Source organism: Lontra canadensis, unplaced genomic scaffold (genome assembly GCF_010015895.1).
Source record: "Lontra canadensis isolate GAN:19392208 unplaced genomic scaffold, GSC_riverotter_1.0 scaffold31, whole genome shotgun sequence".
Classification (NCBI taxonomy): Eukaryota; Metazoa; Chordata; class Mammalia; order Carnivora; family Mustelidae; genus Lontra; species Lontra canadensis.
In genome coordinates, this window is record NW_022631025.1 from 20,820,536 (window position 1) to 20,838,410 (window position 17,875).

Genomic DNA, 17,875 nt, shown 5'->3' on the forward strand with positions numbered 1-17,875 from the left:
TCCCTATATATGTAAATGTAGATTAGTTTAGTTTTTGTAAAAAAATTTATAGGTCTAATACCTTGCTTGAATAGGCATTGGAAAGGGCCCAGGAAAATACTCTTGGCCGGTTTCCTTAATAACCAAGCCAGAGGTGGCAATTATATAGGAAGTTTATTACCACTCTGGCCCTTCTCACCCTTCTACTGTCAGACATCACGTATAGAACCCTGTATTCTTTCCGACAGAGACAGCCTCCAAATCCTTCCTAAAATGTTCCAAGTAACTGCCACCAATTAGTCAGAATTGGCCCACGAGATGAAACCTTACTTGCCAAAGATAGTTTTGCATATTTCTAGGTGTGAGAAATTTATTCCACCTTTTATTTCTTCCTTAGCTCCTCATGTGAAATGGATCCAGGCCCCAAAGGCAGGAACGGAGGAGGACTGGCAAAGCAAGGCATTTTCAGCAGAATGCTGAGCATAAATAAAGATGTGAGGTGTCCAGCTGGAGTAAAGCAAAGTTCGCATTGGGAAGTCACACGAAGTGAACATGGAATAAGGAAGAGCTAGGTTAAGGTAAGCATTGGCATCTAGGCCAAGACATTTGAATGTGATTTGAAAAGTCAGTGCTCCTGAAGGCTGGTAAGAGTCTTAGGGTTCTCCAGAGAAACAGAACCAATAGGATAGGATACGTACACACAGACACACACACAGACACACACACACACACACACACACACTCACACACAGAGGGGTAAGTGTGGTCATTTGTTTTAAGGAGTCCGTTCTTGTGAGTGTGGAAGTTGGCAAGTTCAAAAGTTGCAGGGCAGGTGATCAGGCTGGAAATTTCTGCAGGAGATGATGTTGCAGTCTTGAATCTTAAGGCAATCCAGAGGCAGAATTCTTTCTTTGGAGGACCTCAGTCTTTTCTCTCAAGCCCTTCACCAGATTAGATGAGGCTCACCCACATTGTGGAGGGTCCGATCATTTGCTTTGCTCAAGGCTTACTGATTTAAATTTCAATCACATCTAACAACATGAAATTTACTTAAGTGAAACAGAGTTGATGAAAAGAAAATTGTTAAATAAATATTGTATGCAGATGGTATAGGGATATGTCAAGTATATATGTACTAAAATGGCTGAGGTCAGAGAATGGTAAGCCACATAATCACTATACTCTTGTCACAAGGAAATGTCATAAGGAAATGGGCTGTTAAGGAGATTAATTCTGCTGCCTTGAACAAAGGCTATGGACAGAAAATATTCACTAATAACTATTTGCCAAATTTCCCAAATGTAATTGTCCCAGTCTGCTTTTTTTAAAAGAAGTTGTTTATACTTTTTTTTCCCACCTAACAGAAGTTTTAAATTTTATGTAATGTTAGTAATTGGGTCTTTTGCTTCATGGTTTCTTAAAAGGAATTTAAGCTTAGAAAGTCATCCTGGTTTTTGTTTTTTTCTTTTAGGAATTTCTTTTTCTTTCTTTCTTTCTTTCTTTCTTTCTTTCTTTCTTTATTTATTTATAAGAGAGAGTGGAGGGAGAGGGGAAAGCAGGCTCCCTGCTCAATGCAGGGCTCGATCCCAGGACCCCGGGATCATAACCTGAACCACTCAGGCACCCCTCATCCTGGGTCTTAAATTCACAAGTCTAATACCTTGTTTGAGTGGGCATTTGGAAAAAGATATTTTTAAGTATTTAACTTTTTTTAAAAATAAAGATTTTATTTATTTATTTGAGAGAGAGAGAGATCACAAGTAGGCAGAGAAGCAGGCAGAGACCAAGGGGGACACAGGCTCCATGCCGGGCAGAAAGCCCAACTCGGGGCTTGATCCCAAGACCCTGAGACCATGACCCGGCCGAAGGCAGAGGCTTAACCCATAGGCACCCCTAAATATTTAACTTTTTGATGTATCTGAGACTTATTTTGTTATACACATGAGGAATGCATCTAGACTGATTTTATCTTCCTTAAATTTCTACTCAGTTATTCCTGTATGAGTTCCTTTCTGGTGATGTCATTTTTATTTTCTAGAAAATTCTTACATGGATCCAAATCAATTTCTGGACTAGCTCTAGTCTGTGTTCTGTATCTATACATTGTTTGTTTTTCCAGTAGTTAATTATTTTAGTGATATGGTCTTATATTTAAATATTTAGTGTAGTTAGTCGCATCTCATATGCTTTCTTCAAAATTTGCTGTGATAAACTTATTTTTCTCCTAAAAACATCAGAATCTAGTCAGTCTCCAGAAGTTTCATAAAATGTTAATTGGATTTTGTGTAAATCATTATGAGGGTTATAATGAATTCATGTATAATTCATATATGTATGAATTTATGCACATTTTCAATCAACTTTTGATGTTTGTGACTATAGAGCACAGATTAGAGTCAATGAATTAATCTAAAATAATAATGAAGACATTTTATCTCCATTGCCTCCTTCACTTGAGCAATTTAGATGTATAAATAGCCAAATCGAATTTAATTCCCTTCATTTTTACACCTGTATGTCTGGCCTAGGTGTAATATAAAAATCAAGGATCCAAAGACCGGCCTCAGAGAACAGAATAAAAGAAACAATGATAAACATTGTCAGTGAAAGAATTTAGAAACTCTTGAAGGGTAGTTCACATTTCAACTTTTAACTTTGATTGCAATTTCCCAGGACTTCAAATGGAAACCCATGATCCCTTCTGCAAGGATCTTCACCTGGGGTGTTTTAAAATTTGTTTTTCTCATTTTCTTTGCCCTTCTCGTGCTGGTAGTATCTGCACAGCTTGTTCTCCTGGCTCTAGCTAATTCTTGGTCCTCTGACAGCAGAAAGCAGTGATCAGACAGGTTGAATGATTCAATGGAAATGTAATCTGATCTCATCTTAGCCACATGTAAGAAGCAACCTGCTGTGAACCGGAATTGTAATGCTGGGAATTATCTGATTCCTGCAGCCCTCTCTTCTTTCTCTGCCCTGGTGAATGATGGCTAAGGAAATTTAAAGCATGTAAAACATGGTAAATGTCAATTTGTTGACTTGGCCATTGAACCGGACATCTTGCCTTCTTGCAGGTAAAACTAAAGATCACAATTTCTAGATTTTATTTATACGGGCCAAGCATTGAAGTTCTTCTCGATTCAGGTATGTCTTCTTTTCCTTTAAACTATACTTCCAGCTTTGGGGCCAGGTACAAAAGCAAAGCAAAACAGCAACCAAAAAGTGAAGGAATCTCCTTTGCACACCTGAGCTGCAAAGAGGGACGACCTGCAGAACAGAGTTGACATGTGATAGTTCAGTTCCCGGATATGAAGGAAAGGAATCCTCTGCCACTGGCTAAGGAAGGCCAGTTACAAAGCAGGAAAACCAAGAACTGGTAGAAGAAAGTAGAGAAACTTGCAGGAAACTTACAGGAGAGAAAAACTGGACATAAAATTAAAAGAAACAGAAAACACAGCTGTTACACTGCTGGCCCCCAGTGATCACCTCTGCCTACATTTGCCCTTGTGGAGTCCTTGCTCTTTGAACGGGAGTAGGGCCCGTGACGTTCTGACTGACTAGAGGTGGCTGTGTGATGCCGTGCCCTTTCCTGTGTCTATGTGGGAAGCCTTAAGATGCTGTGCTTCTGGGTTCTGAGCCCTGATCTGCTTTATAAGGACTCTGATGGAGCTTTGTGGAGAGGCCATAGGAGAAAAGCCCAGGCATTCAGTGCCCAGCCAAGCCCAGGCCCCTGACCATCAGCTGAATGAATCCACAGAGTGACCATTGGCAAGATCAACAGAAGATTACCTGGCTAAGCCCAGCCCAGACTGCAGAATTGTGAGGAAATAGAATGCCCATTGTTTTAAGCCAGGAGGTTGTGGGCTTGTTTGTTCTATCACAAAACATAACAATTGGTATGATAGTGGAGGGGAAGCATCAAGGACCAAGCCCAGGGTCTCTGCTGTCTGGGACAGCCTGGTGTGGAGGGAAGATGCAGGCCTAGGACCACAACAAGCTCGGGTCATAGCCTCACTTTTTAGCTTTTTGCTCTTTGAACTGGGCAAGTTATTTAGTCTTTCGGGGCCTCAGTTCTGTTTTCTGTAAAATGAGAAAAATATTTCTTCCCTCACAGGAGAGTTAATAAATGAAATGAGTGAAAGTTTGGGGCACATATTAAGTACCCACCAGACAGAAGTTCTGTTCCACTTCCTCCTTACGGTTCCTTCCCCCACTCCTCCACCCCCAACTAAGGACTGACCTAAACTACATTGACTCTTTTGTGTGTGTGTGTGTGTGTGTGTGTGTGTGTGTGTGTGTGTGTGTGATGTTAATCACCATAAAATACATCATTAGTTTTTGCTGCAGTGTTCCAAGATTCACTGTTTATGTACAACACCCAGTTCTCCATGCAATATGTGCCCTCCTTAATACCCACCACCAGGCTCACCCATCCTCCCACTCCCCCTCCCCTCTAAAACCCTCAGTTTGTTTCTTTCATGCTTCGTCTCCCTCTCTGATTTCCCCTACTTTACTTTTCTTTCCTTTTTCTAATGTCTTCCATGTTATTCCTTATGCTCCACAAGTAAGTGAAACCATATGATAATTGACTTTCTCTCCTTGACTTACCTCACTCAGCATAATCTCCTCCAGTCCTGTCCATGTTGCTACAAAAGTTGGGTATTCATCCTTTCTGATGGAGGCATAATACTCCATTGTATATATGGACCATATCTTCTTTATCCATTCATCTATTGAAGGGCCTCTCAGCTCTTTCCATAGTTTGGCTATTGTGGACATTGCTGCTATGAACATTGGGGTACATGTGGCCCTTCATTTCACTACATCTGTATCTTTGAGGTAAAAGCACAGTAGTGCAATTGCCAGCTCATAGGGTAGCCCTATTTTTAATTTTTTGAGGCATCTCCACACTGTTTTCCAAAGTGGCTGCACTAACTTGCATTCCCACCAATAGTGTAAGAGGGTTCCCCTTTCTCCACATCTTCTCCAACATTTGTTGTTTCCTGCCTTGTTAATCTTGGACATTCTAACTAGTGTAAGGTGACATCTCAATGTGGTTTTGATTTGAATTTCCCTGATGGCTAATGATGATGAACATTTTTTCATGGGTCTGCTAGCCATTTGTATGTCTTCATTGGAGAAGTGTCTGTTCATGTCTTCTGCTCATTTTTTGACATGATTATCTGTTTTGGGGGGATTGAGTTTGAGAAGTTCTTTATAGATCTTGGATATCAGCCCTTTGTAGTGTCATTTGTGAATATCTTCTCGCATTCTCTGGGTTGCCTCTTTGTTTTGTTGACTGTTTCCTTTGCTGTGCAGAACCTTGTTATCTTGATGAAGTCCCAAAAGTTCGTAATCACTCTTATTTCCTTTGCCTTTGGAGATGTGTCTTGAAAGAAGTTGCCATGGCCAGTGTCAAAGAGGTTACTGCCTATGTTCTCCTCTAGGATTTTGATGGATTCCTGTCTCACATTGAGGTCTTTCATCTATTTTGAGAATATATTTTTGTATGGTATAAGAGAATGCTTGAGTTTCATTCTTCTATACATAGATGTCCAATTTTCCCAGCACCATTTATTGAAGAGACTGTCTTTTTGGATATTTTTTCCTACTTTGTCGAAGATTTGACCATAGAATTGAGGGTCCATATCTGGGCACTCTACTCTGTTCCACTGGTCTATGTGTCTGTTTTTTGCCAGTACCATGTTGTCTCGGTGAACATAGCTTTGTAATAAAACCTTGAAATCAGGCAACGTGATGCCCCCAGCCTTTTCTTTTTCAACATTTCCTTAGCGATTTGGGGTTTTTTCTGGTTCCATACAAATTTTAGGATGGTTTGTTCCAGCCCTTTGAAAAATTCGGGTGGAATTCTGATCAGGATGGCATTGAAAGTATAGATTTCTCTGGGCAGCATAGACATTTTAACAATGTTTATTCTTCTGATCCATGAGCATAGAATGCTTTCCCATCTTTTGTGTCTTCTTCAGTTTCTTTCATGAGTGTTCTGTAGTTCCTTGAGTATAGATCCTTTACCTCTTTGGTTAGGTTTATTCCAAGGTATCTTGTGGTTTTTGGTGCCATTGTAAATGGAATCGATTCTTTAATTGCCCTTCCTACATTTTCATTGGTAGTGTATAAGAAAGCAGCTGATTTCTGTGCATTGATTTTGTATCCTGCCACATTACTGAATTGCTAAATGAGTTCTGATAATTTGGGGATGAAGTCTTTTGGGTTTTCCACATAAAGTATCATGTCATCTGCAAAGAGAGAGAGTTTGACTTCTTCTTTGCCAATTTCAATACTTTTTATTTCTTTTCTTTGTCTGATTGCTGTTGCTAGTTCTATGTTGAACAACAGTGGCGAGAGTGGGCATCCTTGTTGTATTCTTGATCTCAGTGGGAGGGCTCTCAGCTTTTCCCCATTAAGAAGGATATTTGCTGTGGGTTTCTCATAGATGGATTTTATGAAGTTGAGCAATGGTCCCTCTATCCCTATATTTTGAAGAGTTTTAGTGAGGAAATGATGTTGTCTTTTGTCAAATGCTTTTTCTGCATCAATTGAGAGGACCATGTGATTCCTCTCTCTTCTCTTATTGATTTGTTCCATTACATTGATTGATTTGTGAAAGCTGAACTACCCTTTCATGAGGATGCAAGGGTGCTACATTAACTCTTAAGGGTAGTCCTGTGACCTGCTAAAGGGCATCGTGTCATAGGTCAGTTTTGTACTCTGTATGTATTTGATAAACAACCACTATGTTTATTTGAAAAAGAAGTAATATGCTAAATTCTAAGTGATGGATTTTTTTTATTTTTTTATTATTATTTTTTAATGATGGTAGGTTTGGGCGCCAATGTGCATTTGTGTCTATATCCTGGAACTTATACACCTGCTCCTCTGGAGTGTGACAGCTGTTTATTAGACTAAGCTGGGGTCATGAAGGAACATTACATTCAGTTTATTTTACTGCAGAAGGTATGAAGGCATGCACTAGATTTCTGTTAGAGTTTCACAAAAAAAAAATTACTATATTGTTTGTAGAGTTCATTTATGCAAAAATTGCACATTTTGAGGCAGCACTGGGTAAAATTTTGTGCTTATTGAACCCCCAACTTCATACTAGAAGGTGAGTTAGGACCCCAGAAAGAAAGAAGTCCCATATTGAGTGTCTGAATTATGTTAAAACTGTGTAGATTCCCAAGTTTGCAAGCCTTCTGAGAGAAAATACACATGTACATTCACACATTCACGTACACAAATGCATGAAAGAGAGGACTAAGGAGAAAAGAAGTAAACCTGTCGTGGCCTCAGTTTCCAACTTGTGAAAAGAGAAAGTCAGGCTAGAAGGTTCTCCAAAGTCATTTCCAGCTCTGAGTGTAGCACACATCTCAAATCCTCGACCTGAATTAGCCCTTTGTGGACTGGGAGATGAAGAACACAGGTTGTTCTGCAGCAAAACTTTAGTTGCAGAGCTTTAATTAGAAAAAGAATCAAAATTCTCTTTCAGATTATGCTTTTTTAATTTTATTTTTAATTTTGCTTTTATTGTTTCCATTTTATTTTAAAAAAGAAATGAAAGCTGCAATTTGCCGAATTGCTACATGCTTTTCCTTGCCATACAAATGCCCTAGCATGTTAACCTAAAACAATTTTCTAAAATGTATTTTTAATGAGAAACTGAGATCCCTGAAATTTGTCTTGTACATTTTTTTTTCCTTTAGACCTCTTATAGGGCTCTGGAGTTTCCATACCTCGGTGCCAAGAGCATGGCAAAGGAATCCGGCTCAGTTTAGTAATTACCTTGTGTTAGTCTTGCTCAAAGTTGTTTTTCTCTTAATGGTTTAGGAGAGCCATTCAAATGCTTTGACTCTAGTCATCAAAGTTCCAATGGGGAGGGTAAGTGAATGTGTATGTAATGTTTAGCCTATAAAAATGGCTATACACAGAGCTTATGCAGAGTAAATTCATACCAGGGACTCTGAGTAAGGGTAGGTCAATGTGAAAGAAAGCATGAGAAAATGAATGAGTTGAGGAAAGCCTGGGAGTATCCTTCCCTCTCTAAATTAGGTCTCACAATTTTAGTGGATGTTTATTTTTGCCCCCCTCATGAGGGAAAGATCTTCCCAAAGTCTCCCTGTGTGCTTCCAGAATGCTGACTCACTCCCAGTCTCCACCGTGGAGCAGGTACATATCCCACATTTTCTCAGGCTTTCTGTGGTGAAGGACCAGTTTGCTTCCTCTCATACTCCCCCATTCACCATGGGCTGATACTTGCATAAAATACAGTGCAAATCAGTCACTGAAAAAAAAAAAAAACAACAACACACAAAACAAAGACAAACAGGGGCACCTGGGTGGCTCAGTGGGTTAAGGCCTCTGCCTTCAGCTCAGGTCATGATCCTGGTGTCCTGGGATCGAGCTCTGCATTGAGCCCCACATCACGCTCCTTGCTCTGTGGGGAGCCTGCTTCCCCCCTACCCCCGCCTTCCTTTCTGCCTACTTGTGATCTCTGCTGGTCAAATAAATAAATAAAATCTTAAAAAAAATTAAAATTAAAATTAAAAGATTAAAAAAACAAAGACAAACAAAATATAAGCCTCAGTTTTAATTATTAGACTCAGTTACTCTGTCAGATTGTAATAGAAGTTTCTAACGATCCTCAATTTCTGTACTTGTTGTGGATGGTAACCCAGTAATTATTTCGGGAGCGTTCTTATGACTTGAGCTGGTGCCATTCACCTGAATGTTGGGACTTTAGTTGAGAACACTGGGACAAGAGTTCTCTGTTTTTTTCCTGGCCAGATCCGTCTTGGGACATGTTTTTCTCTTAATGGGAAGAGAAATGGCTTGGGAATGAGTCAACACTGAGAAAGCAGAACCTAGGGATAGTGAATCAGAACCCAGATCTACTCCTATATTGCAGAGAAATATAAGACAATAAATTAAAATTAAGCAAGCCAGAATTCATCTGGCTTTCTATCATCCACAAGGGAGTCTTATGTGATACAGTGATTAACTTGCATATTTTTTCATGAACTTTTAACCAGCTTTTCTTTTGCCAGTCATCTTTCCAAAACAGAGTATGCCATTCTTCTGGTTATGAAGGTGCCCTCAGTGTCACAAAGTTCAAGTTTCTGAAACTGCCATTCAAAGGCATTCACCATTGATACCCCTTCTAGCTTTTTCAGATCAATTTTTTGCTGCTCTCATCCTCAGGCACATACCATGCTTTAGCATGAGCAGACATGTATTTTTATATATGTTTATATATGTTCTAGTTTGCTCAGGTTCCCTCTGGCTGGATTCCCACACCCTTTTCTGACTTTCTAAGAATAGAACCTTGAGAACATAAGGTGTTCATTACTCTGAAACGTTAGGTATCACCATCGTTCCTGCTGATTCAAGGGCTAATTTTGCAAGTGTTGGCAGGAGGGAAACTTGAGGCACCCAGACATTTGATTTAAGTTGCAATTAGACCCCACAGATCTCATTTCATAGGGAATTTAATATGGTTTTACTAAACAAATCTCAGAAAGCAACATGCTTAGACAAAGTATGACTTTAAGTTACTATAAAAATGAAAAAACAAGAAATGAAAAACATACATCCACACCAAAACACATACAGAAATAGCAGATTTATTCATAAGAGCCAAAAAAGTAGAAAGAACACAAATATTCAACTGATCAATGTATAAATACAACATGGCATATCTATATAAGGCAATATGATTTGCCATAAAAAGAAAGAAGTATTGATACATGGTACAACATGGATGGACCTTGAAATGGTATGCTAAGTGAAAGAAGTCAGATACAAAAGGCCATATGATTCCATTCATGTGAAATGTCCAGAATTGACAAGTCAGTAGATAAAGTAGATTAGTGGTAACCTAGGGTGGGAGCAGGAGGAATGAGTAGACTGAAGGGGGAATTAAGCCTGTGAGGAAGAGTTTCTTTTTAGAATAATAAAAATGGGGATGCCTGGGTGCTCAGATGGTTAGGTGTCTGCCTTTGGCTCAGGTCATGAACTTGGGGTCCTGGGATTGAGCCCCACATTGGGCTCTCTGTTGGCAGGGAGTCTGCTTCTCCCTTTTTCTCCCCACTGTTCTCCCTGCTTATGCTCTCTCACTCTCTCTGTCAAATTAAAAAAAAAAATTGAATAATGAAAATGTTCTAAGTTGATTGTGGTGATGAATGCACAACATTGTGAATTCAATAAAAGCCACTGAATTGCACACTTTTAATGTGTAAATTATATGGTATGTGAATTAAGTCTCAATAATGTGGCCTAAAAAGTATATAGGAGGGTTATTCATAGTTTCCAAAATTGGGGAGCAGCCAAGATGTCCTTTATTAAGTGAATGGATAAATCAACTGTGGTACATCCAGACAATGGATATTATCCAGCGCCAAAAAGGAATGAGCCATTAAGTCATGAAAAGACACAGAGGAGCCTTAAGTGCATATCATGAAGTGAAAAGCAAATCTGAAAAGGCTACACACTGTAGGATTCCAACAAGATGACATTCTGGAAAAAAACTCTGAAGACAGTAAAAAGATCCTTGATTGCCAGGGATTGGGGGCAAGACGGGATAAACAGCAGAGCATAGAGGATTTTTAGGGCAGTGAAACTACTCTGTGTGATACTACAATGGTGGATACACGTCATTATACTTTTGTTCAAACCCATAGAAGGTACAATGCCAAGAGTGAACTCTAATGTAAACTATGACTTTGAGTGAGAATGCTGTATCATTGTAGGTCCATTGGCTGTAGTAAATTCCCCTTGCTGGTTCTGGATATTAAGAGTGGGGGAGGTTGTGTGTACGATAGGGAGGCAGAGGGACATATGGGAACTCTGTACTTTCTGCCAAGTTTTGCTGTGAATCAAAACTGCTCTGAAACATAAAGTCTACACAAAGAAGAAGAGGAGGAAGAGGAGGAAGAAGAAGAGGAAGAGGAAGTCCTGAATACCTCACAAGGCTCATCTCAGTTGGCACCAACTATAAAATTTTCCCTAATCCTTCTCTCTTCTCCTTCCTGGCAGAAGACTCCTTTATCTGTGTTTTCATTGTGTTCTTATTCCTACTTCCTTTATAGTTCACATCACTTCACTTCATTATAGTTGTTTGCAGGTCTCACAAAACTATGACCTGCTCAGGGGCTGAGGCAATACCTTGTTATTTCTACTAGAAATACTACATAGTAGAGTTCAGTGGGTTTGGTGTGTGAATGAATGAGAGACATCTTAGAGCTAGCTACTGTCTTCAATACAGTTTAAAAGGATTTTGCCCCAGAATCTGTTCTTCAGGCTTTTTATCCTGAAAAAAAAAACAAAAACAAAAACAAAAACAAAAACACAAAAAATAAAAAAACAAACAAACAAAAAAAACCCAGCTGTCCCCATGTGTCTTATCCCAGGGACAGTGAGGAGGATGGGAATGATAGAGCATGGAGGACTGTCCTTAGAAAACTGAGGACATATGAGAATCTACACTTATCTCTGTGGCTTTTCTTCAAATAGAAGCCTATTATCTTACTAGAGCTTTTGGAAAATACTCCTCCTTGGAGACGATACAACCAAGTGTAGTATAAAATCCAGGACCAGACTTATGTGGTGACCCAGGTCAGCTCGGAAGATGTCCTGGGTTGTGAGAACATCTCGCTCTACCAAAAGCCATCTCTGCCACCTCCGGATGGCTGCCTGAGATGTTCGTGTGAAGGCTTTAGTATAAGGCTTAAGGGTTAGATGTCTGTAAACTGTGAGATGTACTCCTGCGAAGGATGACATTTTAAGCTTTTGTTACTCACTTTCACCTTACTGAGAGTCATACATAATATGGTTCTTGAAAGCAGATTTTCAGAGGCCAGTGGAGAAAACCTATCAAGACATTGATGCCAAGAGTGAAAAGGAAAACGTACCTAAAGGGGTGATAGAATAACAAAAAGAATGTTTCTTTTATCACAAATTTGCCAGCATTGAATAGACAAAGTGGATACTCTCAGCCACACGGCTGCTTTAATTTTAGGACTAAGATGGCTTTTTAGTATATCACTTATTATTTAAAATAGAGGTGTTGAGAACATTGGGGATTTCATTGTCAGTGCTCTACGAGTTACAGCTGAGTGATCCAGAGAAGTCACTTACCCTCTCCGAGCTTCAGTTTTGTTCTTTCATAATAGAGACACAGTAATACCTGAGCTGCTTACATCATGGGGTGATTGTGAGGTTGCTCCCAGTAAACTTCTTGAAAAAGTAGCAAATCATTTACACTTGCTCTTAGTGTAGGAGGAGAAGTGCTGTGAACCTCCCCTACTGAAGCTCAGTGGAGGTTATTTTTGGTGAGATTATATATATATACCTTTCAGGTCTTGTTCCTTTAAATTTTGAAGGAACTTCTACCAGGTTCTGAGAAAAGTTTTAACTCAAGGCACATAAATGTACAAAAGGATATCGAGCCAACAAATGCCCTTTTAAAAGAGAAAAGCCATTCTTCGACTATCTACTCAAAGAGTCATTAATTTGTATCAGATAATCGCAGAGATTAGACATGCAGAGTTGCCTTTCTAAGGAGCATGGTGTGTGTGAGCATTTGTGACCCACAGTACCTGTCACTTTGTTCCTCTGTTCCAGAGATCACGTGGCAATTCACAAATGTGGCAGGATACCTGTCCTGTGTCCTTGTGTAACTCTCAGCCTGTACAGGGCTTTTCCCTAGAACAGCACCATGAGGTCCTTAAGGACAGAGACCAGGACTTAACAGGTGTTTGTGTCTCTTGGCTTCCAAAAGTAATTATTTATTAAATGAAAATGTGGCTGAGACTGCATGTCAGGATGAGGAAGAAGCAGTGCCTCTTGAAGGTCTGATCTTCCCGGCAGGTGACCTGTTCCTGCAGAACCAAAAGGAGACTCTGCTGGGCCAGGGTGAAGGCTGTCCTACCCTTTCACAGATGACCAAGTTAATAATGCTAGGCCAGGGGTGTCAAATAAAGAGCATCCCAGTTTAAGAAAGACATGAGAAGTTAGGAGGCAGTTCAGAGGACAGTTGCCATGAAGATAAAAGAGTTTAGAAAAGAAGATGGAGGAAGAGTGGAGGGAAATACTGGGATTATTTAAACCTGACAAAAAGGAACTTGGAAAAACTGTCACAGGTAGTTGATTTTCAGACATACATGGGGATGATAATATAGGGTGGAGCCTCTCAACCCCTTTTCCTGGCAAGGCGCTCCTAGGAAAGGATATACAAGGCCCACAAGGGCAATCAGGTGAGGCTCTTCAAGACTACATTCTGCAGGAAGGCTGTGACAGTCCCGGGTCCCACCCGGCCACCAGAGGGGATCAGTAGCTTACTTAGCAGTGTGCAACCTATCTCAGCCTTTGGGGAGTTTATGAACTGTATGTTTGTGCTTCTCCCCAAATTCATATGATGAAACCCTAATCCTAATGTGAATGGTATTAGGATATGGGGACTTTGGGAGGTGATTAGGTCATATGGGTGGGGCGCTCATGAATGAGTTTAGTATCCTTAGAAAAGAGACCCCAGAAACCTCTCACCTACTGTTTCTGCCACGTCAGGTTGTAGGGAGAAGAGGCACCTGCCTGTGAACCAGGAGGAAGGTCTCAACAGACACTGAGTCAGCTGTGCCTTGATCTTGGAATTCCCATCCTCCGGAAGTATGAAAAATATATGTGCGTCGTTTAAACCACCCGGTCTATGGCATTTGTTACAGGGCTGCAACTCACTGAGAAGGGATTTGTACACCTATTAGGGTATTGATTTACAGAACACAGTATTTTAGGTAGAGTAAGAAGAACTGGGGTCAATATTTTATGAAAGACTGAAATAAAAAGAGAAAACACTTTATTCTTCAATATGAAAAATACTGGATTGTTTTGTCAAAGGGTGTGTGTGTGTGTGTGTGTTAGCTTGTCCCCAAACTTTTTATGCAGTTTAACTTCACTAACTTTAGGAATACGAGTGCTACAGAGTTATCCCCAAGATCATTTGAAGGTTTAATTATTTACATTCATTTTATATTGATGTAATTTTGGGATTATTGAATGATGCATTATTGAGTTTGAGTCAGCCTCTCTGAAGGAAGATACTAAAGGCCAAATGAAACAAAAACCTTAATGTGCTGCAATGTAAGGGCCTACTTAATCAGAGGGAGCCATTCTGTTGTTTATGCAGTAAACTTAGATTGACCCTGCTCCTCCCAGAGGAACTTACTTGCAAAGCCCAGATACAAGGGCGGGTCAGGCCAGGTAGAGACATCCAATCAGTGGGTCACGCATATATCTACTAGGGTGAATTGTAATTCAATTGACCGCCCATGTGTGACTTAACATGACTGTGCAGTTTTCTCTGTGTATTGCAATCTCATTGGCCACCTGTGTATAGCCCGGCTAAACTACCTCTATAAAAGTTAGTCTGTGAGGCTGGGAGGGGTCTTTGCAAGAGACGGCCCTGACTGGTCAGTTTGATTCTCAATGCTTGGCGTGAAATAAAGCTTTGCTTGACCTTCGCTTTGTATCAGTCTTGCTCCTTTGATTATGGATCCTAACACAAGTAAGAGAATGGTGTATATTTCAAAAACAGCACCTTGTCCCTATTCCCATTTGACAAGAAAAATGAAGAGGTAGGTTTTTCTGGGACATCCTTGTCCAAATTTCCTTTTATTGTCCTGAAGTCCTAACACTCATCATGTTTAATTCTTCCTCCTTTGGGAAAAAAAAGGGATGGAAATAATATGACTGTAATTTATTGTTTTCAAATATGTCAGATGTGACCGTCTTTTTCAGAGTTCCTCTAAGAAATCTTTGCCCAAAATTTGTACAAACTTGCTATTTCTGTTAAAAAAAAATCAAGAAATTGTTCCTTACTGAACTCTTCTCAAATGATATCAAGGAATTATGGCTAAATGTCATAGCTATAAATCATTTCTCCTCCTAGAGAGTTTAGAAAGGGCTTATAATATTTGTCCTTTTTTTCAAGCAGAATGTGGGTCTGAGTGAGACCTTCTGTGTCCTACCAACCTCAAAGTTTGTTAAGGACAGAAGTCCAAATTTGCTCCACCAACAGAGCTCTACAACTAATTTTGTAACATATGAATCATGTCCACAGCTATTTTAAATACAAAAAAATAAAAATATATACAAAACTTTAAAATGTATATACATTTTTTTAGTCATCAGTATGATTCTTGGTTTTGAAACTTTTGCATGTCATATTTGTAATGTGCAACATTAGACCCATGAGAGAGAAACACTTCAATGAAGTAAGTTGAAGGGGTGCCTGGGTGGCTCAGCCAGTTAGGCATCTACCTTCAGCTCAGGTCATAATCCCCAGGTCCTGGGATGGAGCCCCACCATGGGCTCTCTGCTCAGTGCAAGGCTGCTTCTCCCTCTGCCTGCTGCTCCCCCTGCTTGTGCGTGCTCTCTCTCTCACACTCTCTCTGACATATAAATAAATAAAATCTTAAAAAGAAAATGAAGTAAGCCAAAGAAATGAGATTCAAAAGGTAAAGCCATGTGTAAGATAAGATTTTTTTGAAATCTTTCTCAGCATGCTGAAGCTTCCAGCTCCTAGACAGTAATACATGTTCCCCTTGCCAGACTCCCAAGAGTATGTCTCCCCTCTTGTGCATAAGAATTTCTAGAATTACATTTATGTGCCAACAATGTGGAGTGAACCTGGCTGGCATACTCACAATGACCAAACTGTATTGATCTTACTTTAGTCCATTACATTGCTCCACTATTAACTTGAATAAATGATGTATTTGCTTTCTAGACATGACCAGCTTCTCATCTATATGGAATAATCCACGGGTGCATTGCTTTCAGGTAGATAACAATTTATCTAGAATATAATCTTTATATATTTACATAACATCTTTAAATATAATCTTACATATCTGGGTCCTTCAAAGTAGACCAAAGACCAAATTGGGTCTGCAAGGCTGAATTACAATTGTGGGATGGTACAATGCTCACGACTGATGGTCCATGACCCCCGTCTTCTGAGATCAGAATCCAGTGTGGTTCCTGATCAATTTGAACAAAAGAAGAGTTCCCCTCGGTGAACTGGAGGGACCCTCTGAAAAAAACCTGTACTGTCCGCTCGTACTTCCATGATGTTCGGACCCTCGAGAACTGTGAGGATCCCTCCACCCCGGCAGAAATTCACTGTCTTGCGTTCGCTACCCGAGCAGACAGTCGAGGCTGCGAAGCCGAAACCATCCAGTTCCCTCCCCCGTTCCTGCCCAAAGGGGTTGGGGGAGAAGGTCCAAGAAGTACCCAGAGAAGGGAAGAAAGATTTTGTAGAGACCAGAGGGCAGGATGATGGGAACAGGGCCCCCCACAGCAGTGGGGATATAGTGTTGACATCCAGGCCCCTGGAGACTGGTAAACTGCTCAGTTCCGACCAATGCAGCCCTGCACCTGGGGACCAACCTCCCAATTCCTCAGGAGACAGCTTGGGGGGAAACACTCAGATACCTCGGGTGAGCTCCCCCTCTGAAAGACCTGTTGTCACCTCAGAGGGCCCAGCTGGTGACATTGTTCCTCTTCAGAAGCCTGATACAGATGCAGGGGTGCTCTCCGACCCAACCCCAAGGTGCCCCTTGCTTCAGGAGAGATTAACACAGGAAGTGGTGGCTGGAAACCATCAGCCTAGCCAGAGCACACCAGACCTATCAAGGAAGATCAGAGAGGCTGATAAGCCTTCAGGCATCCCATGAGAGTACTCTTTGCCACCAGTATCTGCCGCCAGTAGGCCCTCCAAGAGGAAAAAATCCATGCCACTTTTTGTGCCTCTGCCATCAGCAAAGCCATTACAGTGGGACAGAGGAGAGTTGCCCCCACCTCCTAAGCTTCCTTGCATAGCTACTGACAAAAACCTGGGCATTTCGGACAATACCGAGGATCAGGGGAAGAAGATCTTGGAGGGCGGAGCAGAGATCCTGGCAGACGCCGGGGCCACTCAAGCTGCCCCTTCATCCCCCCTACTTGCCTCAAAGACTACAGACTCCCTGCCCCCGGCCATTCACACATCACAGGTCCCTGTTCCTACCACCGACTTGGCTGACCAATCTGCCAGGCCCCCAATCCCATCTGTCCCTCCACCCTCCCCAACAGAAAATACTGATCAGGAAACAGAATATGTAGCTCCTAACTCTCCTAATCTTGCTGTTCCTACTGGTTCTCCTCCCCCTGGGGAAATTCCACTTAAGAACCCTCTTCAATCGCTCATCTCTATAACACCTACTTCTGACCCCCCAACACCTCCTAACACCTCAACCATCTCATTACAGCTGCCCTCCTGCAAAGGAGAATCCCCAACTCCTATGTGTGTAGATGCCCACCCCTCTTTTCCCACCCACCCCTCTTCAAGTCCCTCCCCCAAATAGTCCTGTTATTTTTGTTCTGGCTATAACAACTCAGCCAGTTTCTTCTGCTGTCACATCAAAGGCATCGGCAAATTTGACATCTGATCATACTTCAAATTCTAATGTCATTGACATGGACATGACTCCTCCTTCTCAAGCTATCACTTTCAGATCTCCCCCAGGCCCCGGGGTGAGCTCTCCTTCATTATCCCAGGGCCATTGCAATAGGATGCCGAAGTGACCTAGAAAGACTCTCGCCTCTACCATCCCATCAAAATTGATGGCCGCCTGCCCCAACATCACCCCTCAGCCCACACAAGGGACACTTGCTGGGCAACAGCAGACAGCCTTTCTCCCCAGTGCTGGTATTTCCACTGGCTTACTCATGAATTCTGGAACCACCAGTGTTCCAGTAGGCAGCACCTCTGCAAACTGCAGCCATTGCTCTAACCCTGATGCAATGGATACCACACCTCCTTCACAGGCTGTTGTCTTTCATTCTCTGC

At 41.2% G+C, this 17,875-nt stretch overlaps 1 long non-coding RNA gene and 1 pseudogene across 2 annotated transcripts in view; both read left to right on the forward strand.

Moving 5' to 3' along the window:
* The window catches only part of LOC116873051, a 156,985-nt gene extending 153,615 nt beyond the window's left edge, over window positions 1-3,370 (forward strand). For both annotated transcript variants that reach the window (XR_004383733.1, XR_004383732.1), the window contains exons 3-4: window positions 377-557; window positions 2,653-3,370. This is a non-coding gene — a long non-coding RNA (uncharacterized LOC116873051). The remainder of the gene's footprint in view (window positions 1-376; window positions 558-2,652) is intronic.
* A 12,617-nt stretch (window positions 3,371-15,987) lies between these two features.
* On the forward strand, window positions 15,988-16,756 carry LOC116873050 (annotated as a pseudogene).
* The last annotated feature ends 1,119 nt before the right edge of the window (window positions 16,757-17,875 follow it).